The sequence below is a fragment of the Lepus europaeus genome, chromosome X (assembly GCF_033115175.1).
Source record: "Lepus europaeus isolate LE1 chromosome X, mLepTim1.pri, whole genome shotgun sequence".
In the NCBI taxonomy this organism is placed as follows: Eukaryota; Metazoa; Chordata; class Mammalia; order Lagomorpha; family Leporidae; genus Lepus; species Lepus europaeus.
The window spans coordinates 25,777,488-25,800,311 of NC_084850.1; the positions used below are offsets into that span (position 1 = coordinate 25,777,488).

The 22,824-nt window shown below is 43.6% G+C and overlaps 1 long non-coding RNA gene across 1 annotated transcript in view; it reads right to left on the minus strand.

Annotated features, from left to right (window-relative positions):
* Positions 1 to 22,543, minus strand: part of LOC133753272 (uncharacterized) — a 149,960-nt gene extending 127,417 nt beyond the window's left edge. The window contains exons 1-2 of the long non-coding RNA XR_009865038.1: positions 22,489 to 22,543; positions 18,522 to 18,571 (exon numbers count right to left, since the gene is read on the minus strand). This is a non-coding gene — a long non-coding RNA (uncharacterized LOC133753272). The remainder of the gene's footprint in view (positions 1 to 18,521; positions 18,572 to 22,488) is intronic.
* Between the last annotated feature and the right edge of the window lie 281 nt (positions 22,544 to 22,824).

A 22,824-nucleotide genomic window follows, 5' to 3' on the forward strand; every position in this document is an offset into this window, starting at 1 on the left:
ACACAGTTAAGTAGATGGAAAAGTGTGGTGCATTCAAAAAGTCAACATCCTCCTGCTGAAAGTAAAAGGCCCAGTGTGGCCACTCCCGGGGCAACAGTATAACTGGCACACATCCCTCTGTTCCCCACTTCAATCCTTCTGTTGGGTCATTTCCCAGTTCATTTAAGTAGAACCAGCTAAATTAGTTTCTGCAAGATGTATTTACAAGAGGGCTGTTATCTTTCTATGGGGAAAAGTCGGACTCTGGCTTACTGTGGCCGACACCCAGGCACCCCCCACCGCAGGAATGTGCAGGAAGGACAGACACAGAGGAGCGAACCTGCCTCTGTCCAGATAGTGCAATGGCACAGAGAGTTTGAGCTTCCCACTGTTTAGAGCAACCTCAATTCTTCTCTTTTCAGAAAGATCAGAGGGATCTTGTCTACCAAGGAAGATCTTCCGGGACCCCCCCTTGGAGAAAGTGAGAATCTTCTGTTTCTAAGGTCATGTTTATCTCTGCCCCTTGCACTGGTTGGGAATATTCCATGTCCGCAAGATTGTGATACGTGTGAATGTGGAAATGCCAAGTCTACTCAAGCAGACCTCGAACAGCCACTGATTCCTCTCAAGTGAGAGCGGTTTAATTGGTTGTGTAATGAGGCTGCCTAGGTGCCGAGCTTTGCTTGCTCTCGGGGGAAGAGCCATTTCTGCTGTCTTTGAAGCCCACCAGAAGGGCTGAGCCAACTGCAGCTGTCAGGTTGCCTGTGACTGAAGTGGAAGAGAATCAGTCAGGCCATAAATCCTGTGGAAGAGTGCTGAGTGAAAGGTAAGCTGTGAGAGGGGTGTTTGAGCATGCTCACTGCTGGGAGAGCAAGGCTCTGAGTCTAGGCCCGAGCAAACTTGAGCTCCTCTTTCCTATCCTTGTGGCTCATTCTCTTGCTCAAGGTATTTCCTTTCATCTCTCTTCCTTTAGTCGCATCTCTGAGAAAGGAAAACTCCTTTCCAAGGAAAACTCTTCCACAGATGACCATCTTGACCTTCTCTGGGATCTCTGAAGGAAGCAGCTGGTCTCCCCCTCCTTTCTGTTGTATCCCTCTCCAAAGGCTCCTTCCTCTCTGCCTTCAAGGGTGCTCGACACTCCAGAAGCTTTTCCTGCAGGCCCCTGGGGCCCTTGAGTTGCTGAGACTTGCTCCATTACCTTCCCTCCACTATAACAATCATTCTTTGAAATCTGTCTTCTGACCTCACCAATTTCCCTGAAGTATTCTTTTTTTTAATTTGACAGGTAGAGTTATAGACAGTGAGAGAGAAAGAGAGAGAGAAAAGTATTCCTTCCGTTGGTTCACCCTCCAATGGCCGCTGCGGCCAGCGCATCGTGCTGATCCAAAGCCAGGAGCCAGGTGCTTCTTCTGGTTTCCCATGCGGGTGTAGGGCCCAAGCACTTGGGCCATCCTCCACTGCCTTCCCAGGCCACAGCAGAGAGCTGGACTGGAAGAGGAGCAGCTGGGACTAGAACCCAGTGCTCATATGGGATGCTGGTGCCGCAGGCAGAGGATTAACCAAGTGAGCCATGGCGCCGGCCCTTGCTGAAGTATTCTGAGAGGTCTAGGAAGCCTCCTGATCACCAGTCATTGTTACAAAAAACAAACTGGCCACCAGTTCTGTCATCAGAGTCATCACAGGAAATAAATCTAGGTCCTCATTCTTATGTTCAACAATGTTCAATGGTTCCATTAACGCCTGCTAATCAAAAGGCAAACTCCTCTTCCTGGCATTCCAGCCCACAAGCCTCCCTCCAGACTGCATCGCATTTTCTTTGTCTGTTTTGTGTTGCTGTAACAAAATACCTGATGCTGGGCACTTTATAGGGAAAGAAGGCTATCTGGGCTCACAGTTGTGGAGGCAAGATCAGATGACCACATCTGGTAAGGGCCTCATGCTGGGTCCCAATATGGCATCACATGGCAGGACTGACAGCAAGAGCAGTGAGTATGAAACAGGTCACATGATGAGAGCTGAACACTAAGAATGGGGAGGGGCCCAGGCTCATTCTTTTAAAAAAACTTTTTATTTATCTGTTTTTATTTGTCTGAAAGTCAGAGAGACAAACAGCAAAACAGAGAGATGTCTTCCATCTGCTGGTTCATTCCCCAGATGCCCACAACAGTCAGGGCTGGGTCAGGCTGAAGCCAGGAGCCTAGAATGTAATCTGGGTCTCCCATGTGAGTGACACAAACCCAAATATGTAAGCCATCACCTGCTGGCTTGCAAGGCACACATTAGTGGGAAGTGGGGATGGAATCAGAAGCAGGGCCAGGGCTCAAACCCAAGCACTCTGAAATGACACGTGGGCATCCCAAGCAGTGTCTTAAGCACTGAGCCACATACCTGCATACTCATGTATTACAACCTTCTCTGGCACAGGAAGGAACTGATCCACTCCTGCAAAACCAAACCCACTCAGCAAGACCAACATGAGTTCCTTCATGAGGGCAGCCATAACCCAATCATCTCCCCTAGGCCCCATCTCTTTAAAGACCCCACTACCTTTGATGACCTTTACTTTGGGGACCACATGAACTTTTAGCAGAGAAACCACATCCATATCATAGCACACACCCTTGACTCTGGGCCAGCCACTTTCTCTTTCCAATACACACTGTGACCCCTCTTGCTTTGGGGATGCTGCTTACGCTACTCCCTCCACTTAACAATGTCCTTTTGGCCTAGTTCATCTGTCTAAGCCCACATGACTAAATCTTTCTCACACAACTGTTTTGTACCAGAGCCAGAGCAGATATCACTTCCTTTGTGACATTGTCCTTGGTTCTACAGACACAGGATCCCGACACAACTGTTTTTTTCTTGGGAGGAGGGGAGTATTTTCCTGGTGAAAATTCAAACTCTACAAAGGCTTTGAAGATGGGGTTTCAGCCCTTCATTAACTCCTATGCCCTATAAGGACAGGGCCCAGGTGTTTATGTATTCCTGCAGTATTCAGCACAATGCTTTATTCCTAATTCACATTCAATCATTTTTCTGTCAAATAAATTCAGACCATGCAATTTATAATGATTCCCCCTCACGATTCCAATAATTTTCCTGTGACATTAATCCTACTGAATCCCGGCTCTCCCCACTTGCAGCAAGGGAACTGTGCCTCTTTTCACCCCTGTGCTGGGTGACAGCAGGGAGACTCTAGGAACACCATATGCCACCAGGCCTGAGCAGGGGCTGTGTGAGTGAGCAGCACCTAAAAGGGCATGCTATTTCGAACAAAGAAGCGACACCAAAGCTGCAGAGAGCATCAGGCGCCTGAGCCAGCCATGCCATATGCCAAAAAGCTGAAGCCAAAGGTGTGGGTGCCACAAGGGAGGCAAAAAGCACACAGGTCTCCTAAAAATGTGAGGTCCAGCATTTCCTGTACTCATATCCTCTGAGCCCAACCCCAGCATAATGTCCTCAGACTCAAGGCCCTTGTGTTTGCAGCAGCAGTAATCTACCTGGAAATAAAAAGCTACCAAGAAGTGGATGTTTAGCAGAAGATGAAAAGCTGAAACATCAGAAACACCTTTGTTTCACGGAAATAACACTAATTTAGCAAGAGGAAAAAGCTGGCTTTGGAGAAGAAAAAGGTGGCCCCAGCAAAGCACAGGTAACAAACAGCTCCTTTGCCCTGGAGTTGAAAGCGAGTAGAATGAACAGTCAGAGTACCTCAGGGGCTAAAGAGCATGTTTGGGATTTGTTCTTGTGATTATTTTTGGGTGATAGTTGGCCTTGTGCTTCTCATTTCTGGAATAAGAGTAATATTTCTGGGAGACATTATAAAATGTTAGGAAGATCACAGACTTTTAGACAGATCTCAGTTTTAATTCTAGCTTCTGGCAAGCTATTTAGTCCCTTTAAGCCTCAGTTTTCTCAACTGTAAAATGGAGACAAAACATATCTACTTTGCAATGAAAGTGGAAGGATAAGGGTAGTAACAACAGCACTTCGCAGGCAGGAGCACTGTAAGCTTATTTCACTCATGTTATTAGCACACAACCATCTGAGCTAGGTTCTACTGGCTCTGCCATCTTACAGATGGAGTAACTTCTAATATTTCTGTTTCTCCCTGGACACAAACTTGATGCAGAGGGACTTTGCATTTTCCAGTTTTCTCTTCTCATTTGCGTTTAGTCATATTGGAAACTACTTTAGACCAGGACTGTCCCTCTCTCTGCAGCAGGTAGGCTGCTACTGCTCCCTTGGGAGACTTTTCATCATCCCTTTTTTTGATGTTTCTCTTTTCATGCATATTGATGCTACCAAGATGAAAAAAGATTCCAGATTGCCTGTTTCAATAGCTGTTACCCAAAGGATATTAACTTGCTAAGACGAATAAATGGGATCACTTAATATCTTTTTCATCTGTGTATTCGCAGCATGCCACTGCCTATGGTAGACTTTAGCCTTCAGACCAATCATCTATTTTTGCCTCCATTGAATGTTCGTGAACCTCCTGACTTCCTTCCTCTCCCTTTCTCACAATAATCCAAATGATACCCACAGTGTTTATGGTGTAATTCAACATATTCATTTCTTTTGGGCATGGTGACTGTCCTAGAGCCACTGGTCACAAAGAAGGTCCCAATCTTTGGGCCTCAGAAACCCACGAGATGACTCTGCTCAGTCTATGACGGGAAAGCAATAAACCTCACTTTTAATCCCATCTTTCCATGAATTTTTTGAAGTACCATCATAATAGCCATGGCTTTCAGAAACTTTGACCCCCAGCCCCTTTCAGTTTTGTCACCCTCATGCCACTTCCCAACTGGCACATGCACTCTTGACATAGCCAAGATCAGCAGCCCAACACTTTCATCGACTTTCTCCCAAACTCACCCACACACAGCCCAAAGGCAATGCTGGTTCTATCACCCTATTCCCCCCCAAGAAAACTAAGTCTGTGCAAGCCACTTCTCCTTCTCAGAGGCCATCTCAAGTCACAGGAGCCCACCTTTTCAAACTCAGAGATCCCCTTTGAATTCACACAGCACACGCGTGGGGCTGATTTGATGAAATTGCCTGCATATGTCGCTTGGTGTAGGAAAAAGGTAGGTACTTCAGGCAATTGCTTCAAGTTGTACCACATGCAGCTCAGGGTCACACCCAAATAATAGGTCAAAGGTTTCTTATCTTTTCACTATTGTATAAAAATAGCTTCTTCCTCCTGATCTTAATCTTTTCCTTAGCAGTGGGAATAGAATTGCTTTTCCCAGATAATCTCTATTTTCAACTGAAAACTTTAGTGCATTAACCTACTTTCCTTTTTCTTAAAAAATTTTATTTATTTGATGGGAAGATAGATAGGTAGAGAGAGAGAGAGAGAGAAAGAGAGAGAGAGAGAGAGAGAGAGATCTTTCATCTGCTGGCTGCTTCACTCCCCATACAGCCTCAACAGCTGTGACTAGGCTAGCAAATAGCCACAACAGCTGTAACTGGGCTGGATGGGAGCCTAGAACACCATTTGGGTCTACCACATAGGTGAGGAACTGAAGGGCTTGGACCATCCTCCACTGCTTCCCAGGCACATTAGCAGGGAGCTGGGTTGGAAGCAGAGTAGCTGGGATTCAAACTGGCACTCCCATATAGAAAGTGGGCATCCCAACAGGCAGCTTAACCCACTGCACCACAATGCTTGCCCCTACTTCTTTGAGAAAACCTAATACTATGATGTATCTTCAAACATCCAGGGTCTTATGATATACTGATGGAGAATGGAAATAGGTGAATATTAGCAGTCAAAACATCAAGGTCAGGAACTGTTACATAAAAAGTCATTGCCTTAATATATAGTGTCTGTGCAATACTCATGCTGAATGGTAAACACTTTCTTTTTCAATGAAATTTCTCTTCAGAAGGAACATCTGCTGAGTGAGTAATTTTCTAGAAGGACTAGAATTTTGCACCTGTTTCAGAGACCATTTCCCTGTTAGGCCTTTTAAATTAGAAAAGGTTAATTATTTCATGTCTGGTTATAATGACTTCATTGAGGTGAAGGTGCTATCTGATTAGGAGGCTATTACAACAAATATGTGATTGTTGGTATGGCAGAGATCTCCACTGTGCCTTCTACAGTTGCGTTGATATGCCTGCACTGAAAGAAGAACATATGTGCTGTTCAGCAATGAAGAGTAACTAGTTGACGTTAAAGAGCCTAGAGAGTCTGCATTAATCAAGCATACATTACTGTGGTTTACTCTTTGTATCTAATGAATCAAAAAGAAAAAGGAAATTGTGGAGTTTTCCAATTTTAGGCATGACAGAAACCAATCTTATTTAGACCATATCAAAGTATTTTTCCAGCTGTTTTTCCTTTCCCTCCTATGTTTGCAACACAGTATGTAACAATTGAGGGCAAAGGGTTAAAAGGCTTTTAAGTATTGCTTCTATTTTCTGAATAATAGGAATGTTGGGACACTGCTCCAGATGATGTGGTTCCCATGGCCCATCAACATGCAACCAATGTTGGCGCATTCTTCGTTTTCCTATCCTCATGCCAGCTGCTCACTTGGCCACTACATTCAACTTTGGCCTTGTGTCTACAACATACACAAATGGGCCTCTCTTCAAGGGCTTCATTAATAGCCTTCAGCATCTGCTCACATTCCAAGCATTGGGTACTAAATCCAGAGAGAGACTGGCATATGGCTGCATTGTTCCACTTGTAGAAAATGAAAATTGCAGGAATGTGCCCTTAACTTCTGAACTTTAAATTTCCAATCATTGCTGACTTAAAACAAAAACATAAAGAGCCCCTCTAGCTTGTGTATGTGTGTGTGTTTGTAAATGCATAGGAAAAGCATTGAAAATATTCATGCCAAATACATATCAGTAAGTTAATAGTTACCCATTAGGACTGGAATGTGGGTTGAGGATGTGAGGAAATTTCACTCTTTATACAATATAGGTCTTTCTGTATTGTTTGATTTTTTGCAAGAATCACCCAGTCCTTTTATTATTAAAAATTACAATCTACATAAGCATAGAAAGCAGTTGGTGAGAACACATATCAAAGTATTTGGAAGTATTACCTCTGAAAGATAGTATTAGAGATAAGGACTTTTGCCTCTTTATAGATTGTTATATATTTACAAATGTTAGATGGTTGGATTATGGTCATGTTTTCTTTTTATACATAACATTGTGGTATTTTAAAATTAATTAAAAGGAATGATCAGGGCCAGCATTGTGGTAAAGTGGGTTAAGCTACCACCTGGTACACCCACATCCCATACTGCAGCACCTACTTGAGTCCCCACTGTTCGGCTTCAGATCCAGTTCCCTGCTAATGTACCTGTGAAAGCAGCAGCAGATGTCCCATTCACATGGGAGACCCGCATGGAACACTGGGCTCTTGGCCATTTTGGAGCATGAACCAGAAGGTGGAAGATCTATTTCTCTCTGTCCCTCCTGCTCTCTGAAACTTTGCCTTTCAAATAGATAAATAAGTAAAACTTAAAAAAAAAAGAACTATAGCTACAAAAAAGTGTTCTAGACCTCATGAGTTTTGTTAATATCTATTACTTTCAAGTGTTCATTGAGGACAAATATCTATTACTTTCAAGTGCTCCCATGTGCTAGTAGTATGATTTTAACAATTCCCATTTTGTTTCCCCATCATTGCTGCAGGATTTGGAGTTACAACAAATATATTATTATATGATTGGAGAAAGCTGAGAAGTGAAGCACAAACTGCGTGTGTACTTTTTTGAATGTAAGCTTCACAAAGTCAGAGATCGTGTCTATTTTGTTCACCACCACATTCCCAACTCCCTATTTTGGTCTGTATTTAATAGGTGTCCAATACATATTTGTTGAAGGACTAGATGAATGAATGCTCAAAATCAAAGGCAAAGCGAGTCACTCAGGGATCTATAGCATGAAAGAATAGGATTCCATATAGGTTGTAAGATGAGAGGAGTATGATTTAACAAAAACCAAACAAACAAAACTCACATTGAACTGGGGAATCAAGAGACCTGGGTCTAACTTAATGAGAAAACTTGAACAGGTTTTTTCCTTTCTCTAGAACTTGATGTTCTAATTTTTCCCCAAAGATTTATTTATTTATTTAAAAGACAGTGGTACAGAAAGAGAAGGCGAGAGAGAGAGAGAGAGAGAGAGAGCGAGAGAGAGAGAGAGAGAGAGCCAGCGCCGTGGCTTAACAGGCTAATCCTCCGCCTTGCAGTGCCGGCACACCGGGTTCTAGTCCCAGTTGGGGCGCCGGATTCTATCCCGGTTGTCCCTCTTCCAGGCCAGCTCTCTGCTATGGCCCAGGAAGGCAGTGGAGGATGGCCCAAGTGCTTGGGCCCTGCACCCGCATGGGAGACCAGGAGAAGCACCTGGCTCCTGGCTTCGGATCAGCACAATGCGCTGGCCGCAGCGGCCATTGGAGGGTGAACCAATGGCAAAAAGGAAGACCTTTCTCTCTGTCTCTCTCTCTCTCACTATCCACTCTGCCTGTCAAAAAAAAGAGAGAGAGAGAGAGAGAAAGAGATCTTCCACCTGCTGGTTCACTTCCCAAATGGTGGCAATGACTAGGGCTGCATCAGGCTGAAGCCAGGAGCCAGGAGCTTCTTCTGGGTCTCCTACATGGGGAGCAGGGGCCCAAGGACTTGGGCCATCTTCCGCTCCTTTCTCAGGAGCATTAGCAGGGAGCTGCATGGGAAATGGAGCAGCTGGAACTCTAACTGGTACCCATATAGGATGCTGGCACTGCAGGTGGTGGCTTAACCCTCTATACCACAGTACTGGCTACAATGTCCTCATTTATAAAATAAGAGGATTAGAATAAATCTGTATTACATTCAAACTGTTTACAACAATGGACCTGTATAATTTAAATATTTTAATAATGATCATGTATCAGTTTTACAAAAAATAGAAGAGGTATTACAGTTACTCAACAGGATTAAGGAGAGGCCCTGAGGGCTACAATCCTTCCTAGTAAGATGAAGGCTCCTTAAGACTTATGTCTGTCTTAGGAAAATCAAAGAGGTGCTCAGTGCTCCTCAGGCTTCTGAGAAGATCACCACTCCACCTCCTCCCCATCCCCATTATCAAGCACTGTGCATCACAGAAGACTCCACTTCCAAGAAGAGGCTTCATCTAATCCTGCCTATGTGCCCCCAAGCCAAGAGGCCATCAGGATTCAATAATGATCTAGATCATCCATTATCACTCACACGGAAATGAACTCTGCATTTTCTGATCTGATCAACCTACCACCCCTCCCCAAACCTCCTAAACCCTCTGTCCTTCTCCTTGCAAAATCCCTTACACTCTCACCTTCTCCAAAATTTCCCTTGAACTTGCCCACCTTACCACATACTTGGCTCCCTTCTGAGAACGTTGCTTCCTTTTGAGTGGTGGCTAATTTTCTCGTGCTGCATGTACTGGGAGCAGAGGTAGGATCAGTGTCTACTTTGCTCTTCCTTGACACTTTCTATCCATGGGCCCCCCAAAATCCCTTTCCCAATCTCTTTGCTATCAAACTATATTCCCTATTACACCTCCTTGCCATCTACTCTCCTCCTGTCCACTCTTCTTTATTCATTTATGATAGCTCATGGTTCACCCTCTCCATGATTGCTCCTGTCATGTTTCTTGATTATTTCAATATCCATGTGAAATCTACACACATACACATACATATATACATGAATACAATCGATCTACATTGTAAACAATCCATACAACACCTGGCCTCTCTGTTGCTTGACTTCCTGTACCACAAAGATCTTGTCCTGTGGCCATCCTCTACCACTCATGCCCATGCTCATTTTCTGGACTTTGTCATTGCAAATTATGGCACTACCTTAAAAACATCTCATTTTTAAGCAACCCACTCTGTGTCTCCCTGATTCCCTGAAGTGGTCCCACTCCAACAATGTCCCCACCTCTAACCATCTTTCTGCTCTCCATCACCTCCTCACATCCTTACTTCTGTGTTTATCTGAATTCAATTCCATGGCTCATAGTTATAACCACTATTTTGGCATCCATCTTCAGCTCCCCGACTCCCTTTCATCACATTTCCCTGGAAAATCCTGAACAAAGGTTAAATTCAAGTGTCCATCTTCTCTACAACTGCATCCCAGCAATCAATCCTGGCTGGAGCAAGTTTCACTTTAAGCTTTCTGCCTCAACTTGCAAGTAGGCTCTTAGGCATTCTGGAAATCACTCCCAAATCTTTGTCTCTAGCGCTGAACTCTTCCCTGAAGTCCAGGTTCGTGAAACTGCTTACTGGACATTACCACTTGAATATCTAATGAACATCTCAGATTTAATTTAAACCAAACTATGATTTCCTTCTTATTTTGTTCTGCTTTTACAATCATAGTTGTTGCTAACTCCTTAAGCCAAACCTCTTGGAGTCTTCTTTGATTATTCTCTTTATCTTAGGCACACTCTCAGTTCATCAGTAAAGCCTTTTGTCTCTACCTTCAACATATATTAATATCCAGATCACTTCTCACTATCTCTACTGCTACCTCCCTGGCACAAGCTCCCATATTTCTTGCCCAGATTACTGTGACAGTCTCCTATTATAGGTTATAATGTGTCCCCCCAAAAGATATGCTGGATTGCTAACCTCCAGTATCTCTAAATGTGATCTTATTAAAAAATAGTGTCATTCCAGATCTAAGTATATAAGTTGAGATTATACAGGCCCACAAGAAGAAGTGTTCTGGTAAGAAGAGGAAACAGACCCAGAGGGAGATGACCATAGGAAGACAAACACACACAGGAAGAAAGTCATGACCATATAACACCAAAGGCAGAGTGCTGCAGCTAAAAGCTAAGGAATGACAAGGATTCATGGTTACCACCAGAAACTAGGGAGAAGCAAGGAAGGAGTCTACTCAGAGTCTCTGAAGGAGCATGGCCCTGCTGAAACTTTGACTTCAAACTTAAATCATCAATTTACTTAAGATTTCTGGACCTCTGTTCCCCAATCTGTAAACTCAGAAGATAACAGTGTTAACCATGCTATTAAATCACATCTACATGCAAGGTGCTTGCTATGTAGTAAGCATTCAGTAAATATCACCTATTATTGTTAATGAATTTTACAAGAAGTTTAAAACTGAGTACTAAGATCCTAAAGGTAATTATGCTTGCAATCTACTAAAAAATAAGCTAGTGTGATATTGGAGTGGCAACATTCTCCTTTAGCACAAGTTTGAGCTTAAGAAACTCCTTAATACAATTCATATCAAACAGTTACGGAACTCTAGGATTTCACCAAGTACAATTAGGAAAAGACATTATTCTTTCAGATTTCTCTTGCCTCTGACACTGTCTTGATGATGTACTCATCATTGCAACAGTGCACTGGAACAGTCTTAGACCTGGCAATTGCCTGGCTTCATGGCCAAAATTCCCCAGCAGGTATTTCTACCCCCAAAACACCTCCTCATACAAACCCAGCTCATGTCATCCCTCAAAACACCCTAATATCAGGATTCATTTGACATTCAAACAAGGAAAACATCCTTTATCTTGCTCTAGAAAGCCATAGAACTCACAAAAAATTTAATCGATAAAAATCAAAGTAAGTCTTAGAGCTCCAAAGAGAAGAAGACATCTATCTAGGGCACAAACACTGACAGAACATGGTGGCAACTCTGCCTCTGTTGAAGTCCAAGAAAATCATAGGGAGAGTCTACAGAACCTCAAGACAGCTCATGGCAAAGGGGTAGAATTAGATTGAAATGGAAAATCAAATGCTTTGATAGCCAAGACATAGACAGAAAATCCCACATCTTCTCATTCTGAAAGTAAAGAAGATGTAAGATAAATAAAAAGGTTACTAAGATGCTAAACTGGTGTCTCCAAAAATACTGAAATACATGAAACTTGTATAACTTAAATAAAATGTTTTTTAAAATGTATGGAAGCTTATGGGAAGCCTATGTTTCAAAAAGTGTTCTCTCTCTCTCTCTCTCTCTTTTTTTTTTTTTTTTTTAATTTCAGAATTTTGCCTGGTCTTTGATAATAGTGTGCCCTCTAGTGACCACAGCCATGACTTACAAGTTAGCCGGCATTTCCCATCAGAACATGCTAAGGAGTAACTTCAACATTTCCTCTAAAAGCGCAAGAAGGAAAATGATTTATGTGATTTTTAAGTTTTACAAAAATTACCCCTTCAAAAGGTGTATGCAATTAAGTTGTTCTTATTTTAATAATTCTTTTTCAACATAAAGGAAAGATATGCAGTCTTTTTTTTAGATTTATTTATTTGAAAGGCAGAGTTACAAAGAGAGGTGGAGACAGAGAGAGAATGGAAGATCTCGCTCTGTCTCTGCCTCTCACTCTCTCTCAGTCTCTCTCTGTCATCCTTTCAAATAAATAAATAATTCTCAAAGGAAAAAAGAAAGTAATTACTCATGCCCAGAGATTGTTAAGACTGGATATCTCAGCCTGGGATTGTGGTGAAACAGGGGAAGCTGCTGCCTGCAATGCCAGCATCTCATATGGGCACAGTTTGAGTCCTGGTTGCTCCACTTCTGATCCAGCTTCCTATTAATGTGCTTGGGAAGGCAGTGTAAGATGGTCCAAGTCCTTAGGCCCCTGCCACGCATATGGGAGACCTGGATGAAGTTCCCAGCTTCTGCTTCCAGTCCCCTGGCCATTGTGGCCATCTGGGGAGTGAATCAGTGGATGGAAGATAATTTCTCTCTCTCTCTCTCTCTCTCTCTCTAACTCTGCCTTCCAAATAAGTATTTTTTTAATGCTTTAAAAATGGGGTAGAATCTTAACATTAACATGCATCCTGGTGCTGGATGAGACACAGGAGCATCCTCGGGAGGTGGGCCTCTCAAACCAACAGTTTAAAGAAATAAACATTTTATTGTAAAGCTGCAAGAATTCCAGCTGGCTTAAGCCTAACTAATTTCCTGCCTAGTTATACCATATCAATACAAGTAAAGACATTTACCTGCATGACTGCAATACAACCATCAGTACTTTCAGACCTCATTTAAGTTCCACCCATGGTCTCAACAATGTCTTGTGACGACCCAGCAACACACATGAGTCACCCTCTTCACCTTGCTTGGACTCTAGCTCTCCAGCCTGCGTTGTTAATACTACAAGGATGTCTTCTTCACCACACTCAGACCCTGACACCTCCACAGAAGATCCCCATTCAGAGCAAAGCCTTGCTTACCTTGTTCAGGCTCAGAAATCTGGCACACCTCCAAGAGATGCTCTCCTCATCCTGTGTGTGTTCAGACCTCCTCGCCAGGCTTTCTCCTACCTACATGTCCTTCTCACATCCACATGTGTACATGCCCTCCTCACCCTGCCCCTGCTCTAACTCACCATGTTGGGTAGCCCATATACAAGGAGACTTGTCACACTTGGTTTTGGTTCTGATGTAAGTCCCATTGAGTTCTCCCAAAAATTTATATGTTGAAGTCCTAACCTCAAGTACCACAGAAGGTTGCAGATGTAATTACAGCTAGCCTTCCATATTCCCAAGCCCTACATCTGTTGATTCAACCGATCATAGATTGAAAACATTCAGAAAAAATATTGTATTCATACTCAAAGTGTGTAGACCTTTTCTTGTCATTATTCGCTTAACTAATACAGTATGACAACTAGTTACATGGCATTTACATTGTATCAGATATTATAAATAGAGAGATGATTTAAGGTATAGGTATTATGTGGGATATATACAAATACTACTCCATTTTACATACGGAACCTCCCAGTATCCACTCAGGGACTTGTAACTAATCTACCTCAGATAGTATAGGGATGGCTGTAGTTATAATGAGATTTTACTGGAGTAGTAGAGGCCCCTAATTCAGTATGACTGGTGTCCTTTTTTAAAATATTTATTTATATATTTTATGTATTTATTTGAAAGAGTTAGAGAGAGAGGGAGAGAGAGAGAGAGAGAGAGAGAGAGAGAGAGTGAGAGATCTACCACCCACTAGTTCACTTCCCAAATGGCCACAATGGTTGGGGTTGAGTCACACCAAAGCCAGCAACCTGGAATTCCATTCTTGTCTCACACATGAATGGCATGGGCACATGTACTTGGTCCATCCTCCGCTGCTTTCCCAGGAGCATTAGTGGAGAACTGAATCAGAAGCAGAGCAGCCAGGACTCAAACCAGCACCCATGTGGGATACCAGTGTCACAGGTGACAGTTTAACTAGCTGCACCCCAACGCCAGCCCCCATGTCTGGATTACTTATAAGAAGATGGCTACATAAATACAGACACACATGAGAATTCCATGTAGCAACAAAGGCAGAGACTAGAGTTTTCAGGTTGAAAGCCAAGGGACACCAAAGACTTCTGTCAAACCACCAGAAGCTGGGCAGAGGCAAGAAAATACTCTTTTACAGGTTCCAGAAGGCACAGAACTTTAAACTCTTGGATTTTAAACTTCTAGACTCCAGAACTGAATAAATCTCTGTCATTTTAAGCCACACAGGGAGTCTGTGTTGTGGCATAGCGAGTGCCGGCATCCCATATGGGGCGCCGGTTCAAGTCCCGGCTGCTCCACTCCCGGTCCAGCTCTCTGTTATGGCCTGAGAAAGCAGGAGAAGATGTCCCAAGTCCTTAGGGCCCTGCACCCATGTGGGAGACCAGGAAGAAGTTCCTGGCTCCTGGCCAGGATTGGCACAGCTCCAGCTGCTGTGGCCAATTGGGGAGCAAACCAGTGGATGGAAGACCCACCCCCCACCCCCCCGCCTCTCTCTGTGTAACTCTGACTTTCAAATAAATAAATAAATATTAAATAAAATAAGCCACACAGTTGTACTATTTTTTAAAGCAGTTCTAGGAAACTAATACAGATGCTAGAATTGGGAAATGGTATACTGCTCTAACAAATACCTAAAAATGTGGAAATAGCTTTGCAATTGGGTATTGAATAGAGGCTGGAAGAATCTTGAGGTTCATGACAGAAGAAGCTTTAATTGCTGGAAGAGAGTGTTTCTTGAAATATAAAGGTTAAAGGTGTTTTTGGTATGGCCCCAGACAGAAATGAGGACCAAGTTAATGGACATTAGAAGGAAGGTGATCTTTGTTATAAAGTGGCAGAGGTTTTGGTTGAATTGTCTTCTATTGTTGGAAAAATGTAGACCTTGTAAGAGATGATCTTGGATGTTTAGTTAAGTAAATTGACAAGCAAAGTGTTGAACACCTTTCTGCTTACAACCTGATGAGAAAGAAAAATAAAACAAGGAGTGAATTGCTAAGCGAACAGGAATCAGAATTTGAAGACTTGAAATATTCTCAGCCTAAAAACACTCCAGAAGAGAACACTAAAACTGTGAATCAGACAACCTTTGGTAGAGATTATGAGTGTGACTTATGGGACCAATCAGCCATCTACCAGAATCTAGGAATCGAGATGCAGTTAATCTGGTAAAGATAATTGAAAACCTCTCTATGCTGATGGCTTGTATGTCCATGAACTTTCAGAGAGGCCAACAAAGTTCTTCAGAATCTTACACCTCAGAAACACTACCAAGTTGGACTGAAAGGATCAGAGAGGGACAATATGAAGGAAGAATGACTGGGAGAGCCATAGATTCAGACAGCTGTGCCCCCTGGACCTCCTTTGGGCCAGTACCCAGGCCTGATGGGGCAAAGCTGCTGTCCAGGGTTAAGGAGGTAGTTCTGCTATTTTGGGTCAAGACATACAGGTCACCTTCTCCTTTCTGGAGATGAGGGCAGCCTCCTAGGTTCCAGAGGGCCACCACCAGAGTTCCTGAGGGTAAGGCTGCTGCCCAGGCCTGAGAGCGCAGGGCTACCATTCATGGATGAGGAGGCAAGGCCATACTAGTGTTTCAGCAGACGGAGCTTCTGCCCAGGGCTGATAGAGTGGGGCTGCCATGCAAGGCTGAAGGGACAGGGTTGTTGCCAAATCCTAGGGGGTGGGACTGCTGCCCAGGCCTCAGAAGGGGTGGGACCTCTGTCCATGGCCCAGGAGAAGGGATCACCATCCAAGAATGAGGGTCAGGGCCTGCACCCAAAGCAAGGCAGGGGTCAGGCTGCCTCCTCAGTTGCAGAGGGTGGGACAGCTGCCCAGAGTTTAAGGGGGAAGGGCCAGCAGGAAGGGCCACCAATCAGGGCCCACAGGACAGGCTGAGTCCTGGGTTACAGAGGAAAGGATAGCCTCCTGAGTTCCAGAGGGTAGGACTCCCTTTCTTCTACAGGCAGAACCACTGCCCAGGATTAAGAGAGCCAGTTCAGCAACTCATTGACAGAGGGTGGGGCATTTCCCGAGTTCCAGAGAACCAGGCGGTTGTCCAGTCCTGAGAGAGTGGTGGGACCTCTGCTTGGGAAACAGTGTTGCTCTCTATAGACAAGGGGGCAGGGACAGGGCTAGGAGGTCAGGCTGTCTCTTTTCAGAGGGTGGGGCAACCACCTAGGGCCCAGTAGATAGAGAAACAGAATTATTCTGAAGCCTTAAAATCTAATAGAATTTTGCCTTCTGTGTCACAAACTTCCTTGTGATAGCTAAGGTGATAAATGACAGCTTGTTTCCTTCCAATTTCTCCCTTTGCCTGTCCTTGCATTGTGTCTTGGTAACTGATAACTTCCTTTCTAGGTTCCGCACATGTACAGCTGGAGAGGAATTTCGACTTAGGGACCATATTCCAAGTTTCTCCCATAACTGCATTAGATGAAATGTTTAGATTTAGAGTTGATGTTGGAACGGGTAAGATTTTTGGGAATGCTGGAATAGGTGAATGTACTTTGCAGGGAGGAAGGACATTGGTTGGCAGGGGACGTGGCGAGAACAGACTATTATGGGTTGCATCATGTCTGCCAGAAAAGGGTATGTTGAAGTCCTCCTCTGTAGTATCTCAGAATGTGACCTTAGTTGGAAATAAGATCATTGCAGATGGAATCAGTTAAAATGATGTCATACTGCAGTAGAGTGTGCCCCTCATGCAATATGACTGGTGCCCTTTGAAGAAGACAACCACGTGAAGACAGAGATACAGTAAGGATTCCATTAGAGAATGAAGACAGAAGTTGGGGTTACACATTTCCAAACCAATAAACACAAAAACATTGATGACAAACCACCAGAAACAAGGAAAAGGCAAAAGGACTCCCCTGCAGGTTTCAGGAGGGGAAGGGTTCTTCCAACACTTTATTTATTTATTTATTTTGACAGGCAGAGTGGACAGTGAGAGAGAGAGACAGAGAGAAAGGTCTTCCTTTTCCGTTGGTTCACCCTCCAATGGCCGCTGTGGCCGGTGCGCTGCAGCTGGCACGCTGCACTGATCCGAAGTCAGGAGCCAGATGCTTATCCTGGTCTCCCATGGGGTGCAGGGCCCAAGCACTTGGGCCATCCTCCACTGCACTCCCGGGCCACAGCAGAGAGCTGGCCTGGAAGAGGGGCAACCGGGACAGAATCTGGCTCCCTGACCGGGACTAGAACCCAGGGTGCCAGCACCTCAGGCGGAGGATTAGCCTATTGAGCCGCGGCACCGGCCGTTTCCAACACTTTAATTTCAGACTTGAAGCCTCCAAGACTGTGAGACAATAAATTGCTGTTATTTTCAGCTATTCAGTTTGTGGCACTTATTCCAGCAGTCCTAGGACACTAGTAGTGGTTCTAACACCCCATGCTGCCCCGCATATTGATAACTCCCTCACCCCACTCATACTCTGAATGCCATGCTAGAGCACCTTCTCTTGTAAACACCCTCATTGACCTGCTTGGGTTCTGACATCACATACTGTGCGGTCCATAAAGCTGGACACCTTCCTCTTTCATCTTGGGTTCTGATTCTTTTCACCAAACCAACCCCTGTAGGGAACAACCTTTTCACTCTCCTCAGGCCCTGAGTAAACTCCAGGCTGCCTCCACCTGTGGCTCCCCTTCTTGCCCCAACTGAGCACCTGCATACAGAGCTGCCTCTATGCATAGACACCTAGGCTCTACCTATTGACGTCAGCGCTGACTTGTTCTAGAAGAGATGGTAAGGGACAAAAAGGAAGAGAGTAGGGGAAGGGATAAGAAAAGACCCAAATGTGGTTTCAAGAAATAAAACCTGAAAATGAAGTAAAAATCTCCTTCCTATCCCTTCATGATCTTATTTCCCTCCTTTTCTTTGTAGGGGTATGACTATCCTGAATATATTTTCTTCTTTTCCATGCAAGATTTTCTACTAACACTGCTACATAAATTATTGCTATGCTCTGGATATGGATTAAATGTGTCACCTGGGGGTCATGTGTTGAAAGCTTGGTCCTCAGTTGGGGCAATATTAAGAGGTGATGGAACCTTTAAGAGGTGGAGCCTACTGGGAAGTCTTTGGGAGTGTGCCCTCAGAAGGTATTAAAATAGTGGGACCTCCGAGTTAATTATTGAGATTGAATTGTTCCAAAAGCCTGAACCTGACCTCCTCCAAATCACTCTCTGGCTTCCTGTCCTGCCATGTGTTATCTCCCTATCACATACACTCCTGCCACCATGATGCCATTCCCTGTAGGGTTCTTACCAGAGTAGAATCAGTGCTGATGCCAGTGCCATATCCTTGAACCTCCAGAACTGCAGGAAAAATAAACATCTTTTTATTAGAAGTTACCCAGCTTCATCTATTTATTACAATAGAGGAAAACATACTAATTCATTGATTATCCATACACATGATTTAATCTTCAAATAAATTATCACATTCTGCAGCTTTGATGGGTATACCAGTCCATTTTCTGTTTCTATAACAAAATTCTTGAGGTCAGGTGCTTTAAAAAATAGTTAGCTAGTCCACAGTTTTGGAAGCTATAAGTCCAAGATCAAGTGGTCCATCTGTTCAGCGTCTGGTGAGCCTCTTCTGGAGGATGATATCATGGCAGGAGCATGTGTAAGACGAAGACATCAGATGAGGATGAGGATGATGATGATGATGATGATGATGATGAGAGAGAGAGAGAGGCTGACTAAGGGGCCAAGCTCATTGTTTTTATAACAACTTGCTCTCTTGGGAACAAACAGAAGTCCAACAGAACTACATTAATCCAATCCCTTCCAAAGGCAGTGCCCCAGTAACCAAACTATCTTCCACTAGGCTCCACCTCTTAAAGATTCCACCACCTCAATACTGCCACACAGGGGACCAAACTTCCAGCTCATGAGTTTGGATAAATAAAACTTATGCTGTACTCATATCTTTAGACAATTTTAAGTGAAGGACATGCAGCTACATATATGAAAAATATAAACTTCCTTTTTAAAAATAAGTATTTATTTATTTGAAAGGCAGAGAGAGATATCTTCATCCACTGGTTTACTCCCTAAATGCCTACAGTGGCTGGGCGTGGGCCAAGCCAAAGCCAGAAGCCAGGAACTTTATCCAGATCTTCCACATGGGTGGATGGAAACCAAGCACTTGGACCAGCATCTGCTGCCTTATAGGTGCTTCAGCAGGAACCTGAATGAGAAGTGCAGAGTATCTGGAGTTTGAACAAGGCACTCTGACATGCAATGCAGGCACTCCAAGCAGCAACCCAACCAGCTGTGCCACGACACTTGCCAGGAACTCCATTTAAATTAGATTTTATTATTTGTTTTGAATGTATTTCAATGACAGATAGATAAACCAAGATCTTTTATCCACTGATTACTTGCCCAAATGCCCACAGCCCACAGGGAAGGGACAGGCTAAAGCCAGGAGCCAGGAACTCAGCCCAGGTCTCCCACATGGGTGGTAGGGACCCAACTACTTGAGTAACTGGGTGCTGTCTCCCAGGGTCTGCATTAGAAGGAAGCTGGAATCAACAGTGAAGCCACGACTAGAATCCAGGCACATCCATATGGGATACATCCCAACTGGCATCTTGACTATAGGCCAAATGCCTGCCCCTGAAGTGCAACTCTGGTAAAAAGAATTTAGTTGTTCACATTTTAACTGATTCTTTCAATATCTTCATATTATTGGGTTTATGCCATTTACATTTAAAACAATTACTGATATGCTAGGGCTTAATTCTACCACTTTATTATTTTATTATTTATTATTTATTATTGCTCATTTCATCTGTTTCTAATTCCTCTGTTTCATTTTCTTGCCTTCCTGTAGGTTACTGAACATTTGGAGAAGTCGATCTGAATTTATTTATGTTTTGAATATAATTTTCTTAAGTTACTGCAGAAATTACAAAATACATGTATAACTTATCACAATCTACTAGTACTAATATTTTACCATTTTGAGTAAAGTGTAGAAAACTTAATTCAAATCATGTTCTTTTTTAAAGATTTACTTATTCATTTGAAAGGCAGAGTTGGAGAAAAGGAGAGACAGAGAGACAGTGATCTTCCATCTGCTGGTTCAGTCCCCAAATGTCCACAATGGCTTGGGCTGGGTCAGGCCGAAGCCAGGACCTGGAACTCCATCCAGGTCTCCCATGTAGGTGCAGGGGCCCAAGGACTTGGGCCATCTTCTGCTGCTTTGCCAGGAACAAAACAGGAAGCTGGATTGGAAATGGGGCAGCTGGGGCTCAAATCTGTGCTTATATTAGAACAGCTTAACTTGCTGTGCCACAGATTGGCCCCCATTTATGTTCATTATTATTCCTGAATTTAAAAATAGTTATATGGAATATTTGCTTTACATAATTAACCTTTACATTTCCTTTATGTAATATCAGATATTATAATTTTTACTTTCATCATCAAATGTATTTAACATACTCATGAAAGTAAGGTAGTCTGTTATATTTATCATCATTTTAAACTATTCTGATATGTTTTTTCTCTGAAGTTCTAAACCTTCTTCTGCTACATATTTTCTACTTAGAGACCTTCCTTAAGCCATTTTTAAAGGATCTGTTTGCTAGCAATAAACTTTGTTTTCTCTCTTCTGAGTATGTATTTTTTCTTCATTCATGAAAGAAATTTTCTCTAGGTATACAAATCACAGTTGAAAACTCCTTCCTTGGGACCACCGTTGTGGCATAGCAGATAAAGCCATCACTTGTGACACTGGCATGCATATGGGTGCCAGTTCGAGTCCTAGTTGCTCCATTTCCCATCCAGCTCTCTGCTAACAGCTTGAGAAAACAGAAGATGGTCCAAGTGCTTGGACCCTGCTACCCACATGGGATACTCAGGGTCCTGGCTTCAGCCTGGCCAAGCCCTGGCTGTTGTGGTCATTTAGGGAGTGAACCAGTGGATGAAAAATCAATCTCTCTCTCTCTCTTTCTCAATCTAACTCTACCTTTCAAATAAATAAATCTTTAAAACAAAAACCTCCTTTCTGGGGCCAGTGCTGTGGCGGCGTGGGTAAAACCTCCACCTGCAGTGCTGGCATCCCATATGGGTGCTGGTTCGAGTCCAAGCTGCTCCTCTTCTGATCCAGCTCCAGCTCTCTGCTATGGCCTGGGAGAGCAGAAAATGGCCCAAGTGCTTGGGCCGCTGCACCCGAGTGGGAGACCGGGAGGAAGCTCCTGGCTCCTGGCTTTGGCTTGGCGCAGCTCTGGCTGTTGTGGCCATCTCGGGAGTGAACCAGCAGATTAAAGACCTCTCTCTCTCTCTCTCTGCCTCTCCTCTGTGTACCTCTTTCAAATAAATAAATAAATCTTAAAAAAAAAACCTCCTTTCTTTCAGTACTTGAAAAATGCTATGTACCTTTTTCTTCTGGCTCCACTGTTTCTGATGAGAAATACTGTCATTCAAATTGTATTCTGTAAATAACGTTTAATTTCTCTCTGGCTACTTTCAAAAAAAGCTTTTTCTTGTCACTAGTTTCCAGAAGTTTAATTATGATGTGCCTGGAGACAAAGTACAAACACCAGAAATGTCAGGTGCAGTCTCAGTGCATGGTGTATTTTTAGTCTAGTAACTCTTTGGCGGTAATGTCTGCATGTTACTCACTGTGATATAAAGTCCAGCACAAGTCTAGCACAGAACAGACACTCAGTAAATAGTTCGATGAAAGAGAGAGACAGAGGCACGGGAGATGGGAGGGGTGCGAGTGGGAGGGAAATTATGGGGGGGAAGCCATTGTAATCCATAAACTGTACTTTGGAAATTTATATTTACTAAATAAAAAAAAGCCAAGCACATAAGGAAATACATCATTATTTTACATATGATGATATTCTAAAATGTTTATGAAAAAGTGGAATTAAAGAAAACATTTCTTTGGCTACCAAAAAAAAAAAAAAAAGAAAGAGAGAGAGACAGGAAAAGAAAAGAAATAAATAAGGAAGAAAGGAAGAGAGGAAAAGGAGAGGAGGGCAAGGGAGGGGAAGATTCCAAGTCAGAAAGCAAACAAGGAAGACACTGAACCCTTAAAAAACCAGTGTCCAAAGTGGGACAATTACTTCTGAGCGTTTGACCAGAAATCATATCTCCTTCGGGACGAGGAAGAATTAACGGAATTATAGCCAACTACTCATTAATAAAACCTGACACATTCCGGTTTAGGTTCAGTGAGGAGTGTTGGTTTCATATCTATAACCGACCTTTTCAATTACTTTCTCCACAAAGACGCAGTGAAGCTGAGAGTCTTGAGTTGTGCGCATGCGCGGCTGGGAAGTCCGCGACAATTGTCCCCTCCCACTCACCGTAGCTTACGTCCATTGAGCGCGCCGCCCATTGGGAGTGACATCCTTTAGAGCTGCGCGCACCACCCGCGAGTATGACGTTCATCGATGCGACACACGATGCGAGCGAGACGCTCATTGGGCGACGTCCATTAGGGCAGCCCGCCCTACCCGGAGCTCATAGGGGCGGCGACCTTTTGAGGATCGCCCTTTGATGACGTAAGCGCCACATCGAGGAACTGGCTTTGTTGGGGG